The following is an 8,553-nucleotide window of genomic DNA, read 5'->3' as shown; positions in this document are numbered from 1 at the left end:
GTCCATTTGTGCTGTGAACTCTCAGGAGCTGCTGTTCTGGGAGGATGTATGACCCTGTGGGCCAGTACAGCTCATTTCAGGGAAAAAGTGACCACACAGAGCTTAGTCGAGGCTAGGGTTGCAAATGGAAGAAGGGAGGGATGTGGGCTGTGAACTCTGCTCATTCATTTGTCTAGCAAATGCACTGTGTGCCAACTCACGCTGGAGGTTCAAACATGAACTGAATACCACCCTGTCCCCAAGGGGGCCAGGGGGAAATCCTATTGCTTTACTCTCTAGGCATGCACTGGCTGCTCCGGCCCCCTGATGTGTGTTAACTCCCTCAGAAAATCAGGGTTATGCACCTGAAACCTGGGACAGAAACAGCCCCCAGATGCAGGCACTTTTCCCCACTGTGGTGGTGGAGTCCTGTCTGGAGCCCCAGGCACTCTGCCAGTAGTTTGGTATCTTCAGGATTTTCCCAGCTGCTCAGTAGGTTGCCCCAGCCCCGTGAAAGGGCTCCAGGTGGTTCCCAAGAACGGGGAAGCAAGGCGTGAAAGAGCCTCTCTCCAGCAGGCATAGGAGTGAACAGCCCAGCGCCAGGCCACTCCAGCGGATGGGCTCCTGACCTGGATCACCAAGGCTCCACCCAAACTGCGCTGACATCAAGCCCTGGTGGCACCTTGAGGTCAGTCCAGGACCATGTTGTCTCACCTCAGTAGGGGAAGGGGGGGGCTCAAAATAGACATGAAAGCTCAGCACGGTGGCTCACACCTATAATCCCAGCCCTTTGGGGGCCGAGGAGGGAAGATCACTTGAAGTCATGAGTTCAAGCTCAGCCTGGCCAACATGGTGAAACTCGTCTTTACTTAAAAAAAAAAAAGCCAGGAATTGACTAATTGGTGGTGGGCACCTATAATCCCAGCTACTCAGGAGGCTGAGGCAGGAGAATCGCTGGAACCTGGGAGGCAGAGGCTGCAGTGAGCTGAGATTGCAGACTGCACTGCAGCATGGGTGTCAGAGCAAAAATCCTTCTATATAAAAAAAATAAAAAAAGGAATAGATATAGGTTATAGTGTTCTTGTGGAGATGGCTTATTTCACAAAGAGAAATGACCTGCCCAGAGTCTTACTTTAGGACAAACGCCAGACTGGAATGAGCAGAGCTTCCAACCCCTCCGTAAAGAAAGAGGACTAATTAACCTCATAGAGTTGGGACAAAATAACGTGAACTAAAATGCCCAGAACTCAATGTTAACAAACACTGGGATGTAGTATGTTGGTGCAAAAAAGTAATTGTGGTGTTTGCCATTGAAAGTAATGGCAAACACCACAATAACTTTTGCATCTACCTAATATGTGTTGGGAGGTGGGGGTGGATATTAGGGAGGGGCAGGTCCATGAAGCTGCAAGGATCATGCATGCCCAAGTCCCAGAGGCAGGCCCCAGCGGCCCCAGACAGGCAGAGACACACGCCTAGGCCTAAAGGCTTATAGGTCAAGCTGCACCAAGGGTGCAGTTAAGACCTCAAATCCCTCTCCAAAGTCAGGGGCTTAGAGCTTGCCAGAAATTTCAAGTAGGTATGTATTCAAGCCTCAAATTTTTTATTTTGTTAATTTCCTCTGGTTACTCATAGACAGCTCTAGCCTAAAGAATTGGAACAAAACTTAGCTTCTGTGGATACTTCGGAGAGAAATCCACAAGTCTGGGATTCTCACCATCAAAGAAAATGAGCGCTTTCTTCTAATCACGTCTTCCCCCAGAGGGTTAGGATGCAGTCAAGAAGCATCTACTGAGCCCCTTCCTGAAGCCGCTTGTTTCTACTCTAGGCATCCTGAGGGCAGGGACTGGGCTTCATTGTCCTTGTCCCCAAAGGCAAGCCTCCACTGTTGTTAAATGTTTGTGGAAGGAGCCTGAATTTGGATAAGGAGCAAAATTACAAAGGGACCACACCTGGAGGTGTGCTTAATTGATATGGACGATAATTGGGAAAGCCAAAGCTAAAGCTCGCAAAAAGGAAAACAGATTACTAACAGCTAGTCCTAAGAAAACCAAAAAAAAAAAAATGGCCGGGCGTAGTGGCTCACGCCTGTAATCCCAGCACTTTGGGAGGCCGAGGCAGGTGGATCACGAGGTCAGGAGATCGAGACCATCGTGGCTAACACGGTGAAACCCCGTCTCTACTAAAAATACAAAAAAATTAGCCAGGCGTGGTGGCGGGTGCCTGTAGTCCCAGCTACTCGGGAGGCTGAGGCAGGAGAATGGTGTGAACCCGGGAGGCGGAGCTTGCAGTGAGCCAAGAGATTGCACCACTGCACTCCAGCCTGGGCAACAGAGTGAGACTCCATCTCAAAAAAAAAAAAAGAAAAAAGAAAAGAAAAGAAAAAAGAAAGAAAACCAAAACAATTTATTTAAAATGGAAGGAAAGAGATGGGGAGAGGGAGATGTCTCTGAGAAAATAAGAAATGTTGTTTTGTTTTTGTGTTTAACTTAAGCTGTGATTTCAGGAGAAAGAGTTCCCGGAATGCCAGGAACCCGGGAGAACTTCCACCCGGAAGCAGTGTGGTAGAAGGGGACCTGCTGAGAGCCTGCATATGCCCAGCAAATGGCCAGGTGCCTTTGTTTGTTTGTTTGTTTGTTTGTTTTTTGAGACAGGGTCTCCCTCTGTCGCCCAGGCTAGAGTGCAGTGGCATGATCTTGGCTTACTGTAGCCTCAACCTCCAGGCTCAAGTGGATTCTGTCACCTCAGCCTCCCGAATAGCTGGGACTACAGGCATACACCACCACACCTGGCTGATTTTTGTATATTTTTGTAGAGATGGGGTTTCACCATATTGCCCAGGTTTCTCTTGAACTCCTGGGCTCAAGCGATCCTCTGGCCTCAGCCTCCCAAAGCAGTGGGATTACAGGTATGAGCCACTGCACCCAACCTAGGTGATCTCTTTTAATATTCACCCCAATAAGGGAAGGTAAAGATTGTTGTTCTCACTTTACAGATGGGGAAGCTGGTGGATAACTTGTCAGCTCATAAATGGCAGAGCTAGAATTCCAAGCCAGAGGTATCTCCAAGCCTCTCTCTAGCCAGCCTCGTCCACAGTCCTGTTGCAGCTCCTACTTCTTTTGAGGACAACCTTGGTTCCAGGTCATGATGACAGCAATCAACTCCACTCTGGTTGCTTTCTAGTCATAAAGCGCTTTCAGGCCTGATATCTCATTCCTCTTTACACCCTCCAGACGAGGTTAGTAAAGGGGTCCTGTGCTCTTTGGACACATAAGGAGAGCCAGGCTAGCCAAGGCTCAGAGGTGGGAATCAGTGACTTCCCCATGTGAAAGAGAATAGAATCTAGGGACCCCAGATTCACTGTGTCAAAGGGAAAGTTTAATCCCAGCACTTTCGGAGGTTGAGGTGGGTGGATTGCTTGAGCTCAGGAGTTTGAGATCAGCCTGGGCAACATGACGAAACCCTATCTCTACAAAAGAAAAGTACAAAATATGTAGCTGGGCATGGTGGCACACGCCTGTAGTCTCAGCTACTCAGGAAGGTGAGGTGGGAGGATCGCTTGAGCCCAGGAGGTCAAGGCTATAGTGAGCTATGATTGTAGCACTGCACTCCAGGCTGGGCGACAGAGCGAGACCCTGTCTCCAAAACAAAAACAAACAAACAAAAAAAAAAAAAACAAGAAGGAGGGGGGGAAGTTAAGCTTGGAAATCACAAAAGCTGCTTTCCTTTTGTTTCCAGACAGCTGCAGTTTCACAACCCTGTGTCATAGCCTAATTTCTTTTGCTCCCCATAGACATACTGAGCAGGAGACAATGCATCATTGACTTTTTCTTCTATTCCCTTTCATATAAAACGTAGATTTACAGATGCTAAATCAGAGTTTCACATGCTTGTAACCTCAGTGTCTTTCCTCCCTCCCTCTTCTTTTCCTTTCCTGCTTGCTTTTTCTCTTTTAAATATGGAAATTCCCGAAACCCTTTTTGGAAAAAAGGTGATTTTTTTTCCCCGGTGGATCCTCAGCCTTGGCTAACTAAACCTCTGTTTGATTGAGACCTGCTTTAGTCACTTTTTGGTTTACACCCATGATAACCCCGCCAGGGTTCGAATCCACATTGTGTCTGCCTCCCAAGTGGCTCCGAACCCTACCTTTCCTCCAGATGTCCAGCTCAGAATTTGATTTTCCTTTCTTTTCTTTTCTTTTTCTTTTTTGAGACGGAGTCTCCCTCTGTCACCCAAGCTAGAGTGCAATAGCGTGATCTCAGCTCACTGTAACCTCCGCCTCCCGGGTTTAAGGGATTCTCCTGCTTCAGCCTCCTGAGTAGCTGGGATTACAGGCGTCCACCACCATGCCCGGCTACTTTTTGTATTTTTAGTAGAGATAGGGTTTCACCATGTTGGCCAGGCTGGTCTCAAACGCCTGACCTCAAGTGATCCACCTGCCTTGGCCTCCCAAAATGCTAGGATTACAGGCATGAGCCACTGTGCCCAGCCCAGAATTTAATTTTCACAGCAGGATGGAGTGGTCAAACCATCAGATCTGAAGAGCTGGTGGCTGTCGCACTGCAGAGGGAAACGGAAATGTGCAGTCCCCAGAAAGCAGAATGTCCCTGAGGGCTTAGTGACCTTGAAACCATAGGGAAAGTCTGGGGCCTCCACCCTCACTTCCTTTAAAAACCGAGGTTGGGGTTTAGCTAGAGGCAAGGGAACTTTTCACTTTGCACCTTGTCCACTTTCTTTTAGTTGACTACTTCGCAGCTGGCATTGTACCTTGATAATGATCATTTCAACTGAAACTATTCCTCTAAAAAGAATGGAGTCCAAGGCCTGGGACTTGGATTCAGGCTCTGGGACTCAGGAGTTGATCCTCCTTGACATTCACCTGGAGCAAATTTAGCCTCAGCTGATACTTAGGAGGCAAAGGCACAGACTTGGGGATGCGGAGGGCTCAAGGGCTGTCACCCTGTAGAAACCCTTCTGACGCCCAGTTCAGGCCTGGCCTCGGGGCTGGCCGGCTCCTCCCTGCTCCCTCGTTTCCAGCGAGCGTCTGGGATGGCACACACAAAGCTGGTGGCGTCAGCCCTCCTGCCCCCAACTCCCGACAGTACTGGCGCCAGGTGGTTAGCAGGTCCGGGAGGGAGCAGGAACGAGGAACGCCACCTGGGCTGGAGTCTTGGCTTCTTGTCCTGGTTCGAATGGGGAAGAGCCTTAAGAGAGCATCGCGCCAGGTCCCCGGAGGGAGCTGCGCCCCTGGCCCTGGGGGCCCCAGTGGGGGTTCGCGGCCGGAGCGCAGGCTGGGGCGGGGGTGTCTCCCGGAAGCCGGGCTGGCCCAGGCTGCCCCATATGGAGTTGGGAAAGTCTCAGGCTTTCGGTTTGAACCTAGGAGGCCGAGCAGCCGGGCAGAGGTTCCCGACGGCCATTGGCTGCGGCGGCGCCGTGACATCAGCGCGGAGGGGTGCTCGGGGAGGGCGCGGGCGGAGCCTGGAAGGGGAGTGTCCTGGCGGCTCCCAGCCCTGAAAGCCCGAGAGCCAGAGGGAAACAAACGCCGGCGCTGACGGGGGCCGCTAGCCCCGCCGCCGCGCGGAGCCCACAGAGGAGACAGCACAGCTGGCTCGGCGCTCGGGTCCCCGGGGACCGAGGTAGGCGACGGGTACCCGCCTCTGGCTGTGGTAGCCGCCTTCGCGCTGGGTGGTCAGGGTGGGCTTGGGGGGGCTTGAGCCCCCCTATGGGGCAGAGAAGATCCAAGCTGGGGATGAGAGGCCGCGGCGCGGGGAGAAGGGCGCGGAGTCCCCACTTCTCGGCTCTCGCGCTTCTCTCCGCGCCCGCCGCGGTGCCTGGGGCCCGGAGACGCGCACCCAGTGTCCTGGCAGAGCGGGATGTGCGGGGGAGGGGGTGGCAGGGAGCCGGGCGCAGCGTGGCCGGGACTCGATTTCCTCTCTACGCTGGAACTCTTGGGCTTGGCCGAGGGCGCCGCTGGTGGGGGTTGAGGGCTGGTTTTAAAGGGCCTCCCTCTTCCCTGGAATGGGGTGTGTGTCGGTGTGGGCAGGAGGGCAGCAATCGGCGGCGCGCGGCCCGCGATCTCCGCGAGGGGGGCGTGTGTGCGCCGGAGTTCTCCATGAATAAGAACCGAATTCTCCGCCTGAGCCGAGGCGTGTACACATCTCGCTCTCGTACACACACTGCAGCACACGCCACCCAATGTCACCCGGCCGGGGAGCCAGCGGGAAGGAGCTGTCTGGAAGGGAATGGCCAAAGGAACAAATGCTCCCCCGTTCCCCCACTCCCGCCCCGCGAACCCTTCCCTTCCCCGCCAGGATCCTGCCCCGCCCGCTCCCTCGGAAGCCCGGGTCGAGGCGCCTCCCGGCGGGGTGTAGGGGGAGGGCAGTCGAGCCGCCCGCCCCTTTGGAGCCCGAGAGACTGCCGCGCACGGGGCCGGTGCGCCCAGAGCTCAGCGCGCTCCGCGGGGTGGCTGGCGGGAGCGGTTGGTTAATGATTTAATCGCCCGCTTGCGGCGGGTGCGCGCGGAACGGCAGCCCCTGGCCCCGCCCCCTCCCCGGAGCGCCCCCAGCTGGGGTTACAAAACTGCCCCCTCCCCCCGGCACGTCCCCTAGGAGCCGTCCTGCCCGCGGGGATCCGGTCAGTCGGTGAGTGCCCCGGCCGGGAGAGCTGGAGAGCTGGGCGGGAGCCGGGGCTGAGGCTGAGCCGGCTTCCTGGGAGAGAACTGAAGTGCGTGTGTGTGTGTGTGTGTGTGTGTGTGTGAGAGAGAGAGAGAGCAAGAGAGAGCGCGAGAGAGACTGGGGGAGGGGTGCTCTCTGTTAACTCAAACCAGGTTCCCTGTGTTTTCCCAGTGACTGCGGCCTGGGCTTTGGAAGTTTTCTTTTTCTCCCTGGGAGAATGGAGGGGAAATACAATGCCTTTTCTTGCTGCCTCTGGAACTTCTCTCTCTCCACGACTCCCACCCCTTGCAATCTGACCAGCTCCCACATGTCTTACTGGGTGCCCGGTGCCCACTGTTTGCCCAGATAGCTGAGCAGCTGGATCCGGGTGGAGTCCTCGGGAGCCCCTTCGCTGCGAAGCCCCCTGCTCTGCCCGGAGGGGCCCGGGTGCTGGAGGGAAAATCTCTCTTGTCCGAAACCAGCAGCCATCTGGACCAGAGAAAGGTCCCATCCAGCGAGTGTAAACAATGAGGGGCCGGTGACAGGGGCCTCCTGCAAGGCAACTTCTTTGGCAGTCTGGGTTTCCAATAACTCCCGCAGCCCCCGCCCCCTTCTGAGGCTAGGGTGGAGGAGGGACCACCAGCAGGATGGACTGAATTTTAAGAGAACAAAGAACAGGCCACAAAGGAAGGGATTGCTGAGCTGCGGATTTCTCCCAGAAATCGGGAGTTGGCTGGGACTGAGCCAGGCCCTGAGAGAACCCCTGGCAGCCCCAGGGGCTCCTGGAGCAATAATGGGGCATCCACCAGGATCTCCTGAGGCTCTGTCTGCTGGGAAGCCAGAGCCTGCTGAATGCGGGGGTGCCCTGCCGGTTCCTGCTCTCACCAACTGCCCTGTGTGAGCTGCCTGTGTGACAGACTTGATTAGTGGGGTGGTTTATCTCCTCTGAACTTGGACTTTGCCTCTCCACTCCTTGAAGACAGCTGCTCCTTCCCACAAGGGGGGGAGTTCAGTGAATTTGGGGAGATCCCAAGTAGATTCCCAGGTATCCTGGTGGACCCCTGCAGGACTAGGAGGGGGCCGCTGTGATCATATGGGTGGTGGTTCTGGGGTGGGTCTCAGCGCCTCCCCTCTGAAATCTCCCTGAAGTCCTAGGGTCCCTGCCACAGAGGGCAGCTTGCTCCTGTTCTGCGGTACAGCCTAGGCCTGTACTGTGAACGATTCTTCCATTTCTTGGGGTTTCTGCCTCTTTTTAGATTCCTCTTCTTTTTTCCCCCTCGTTTCTCTCTTACCCTTGCCCACCCACCGTGTTTGTCCCTATCCTCTGTACCCTGCCTCCACTGTGCTGCTGCCTCTGGAACCAGAGAGCACCTCACAGGACTGGAGACCAAGGAGACACAAGCAAAGGGGGGTCTCATGTATAAAGGTCAGGGGAGTGAGTGTTGACCTGGGAGAGGAATCTTACACCATTCTTTTGATTTTAAAAATAATTTTTATTTTATTTATTAATGTTTTTGAGACCACGTCTTGCTCTGTTGCCCAGGTTGCAGTGCAGCATCATAGTCAAGGCTCACTGCAGGCTGGATCTCCTGGGTTCAAGTGATCCTCCCACTTCAGCCTCCCCAGTAGCTGGGACTACTGGCGCCCACCATCATGCCCAGCTATTTTTTGTATTTTTTGTAGAGGGGGGGTTTCACCATGTTGCCCAGTCTGGTCTTGAACTCCTGAGCTCAACCGATCTGCCCAACTCTGCCTCCCAGAGTGCTGGGATTATAAAAGTGAGCCACCGTGCCTGGCCTCTTTTGTTTTTAATAAGGTTTTTTGTTTGTTTTGTTTTCTTGAGACAGGATCTCACTCTGTCACCCACATTGGTGACAGCCTCAACCTCCTGGGCTCAAGCGATCCTCCCACCTCAGCCTCC

General features: G+C 54.2%; 1 protein-coding gene across 2 annotated transcripts in view; it reads left to right on the top strand.

The window, feature by feature from the left end:
- The first annotated feature begins 5,414 nt into the window (after nt 1-5,414).
- Nucleotides 5,415-8,553, top strand: part of CDC42EP4 (CDC42 effector protein 4) — a 27,950-nt gene continuing 24,811 nt past the window's right edge. The window contains exon 1 of one of the 2 annotated variants that reach the window (XM_023211920.2): nt 5,415-5,615. The gene's annotated coding sequence lies outside the window, so the exon portion shown is untranslated. The remainder of the gene's footprint in view (nt 5,616-8,553) is intronic. The other variant, XM_023211921.2, reaches the window with a different exon arrangement.

This window comes from Piliocolobus tephrosceles, chromosome 16 (assembly GCF_002776525.5).
Source record: "Piliocolobus tephrosceles isolate RC106 chromosome 16, ASM277652v3, whole genome shotgun sequence".
NCBI classification, from domain to species: Eukaryota; Metazoa; Chordata; class Mammalia; order Primates; family Cercopithecidae; genus Piliocolobus; species Piliocolobus tephrosceles.
This window is presented reverse-complemented; position numbering and strand designations above follow the sequence as displayed.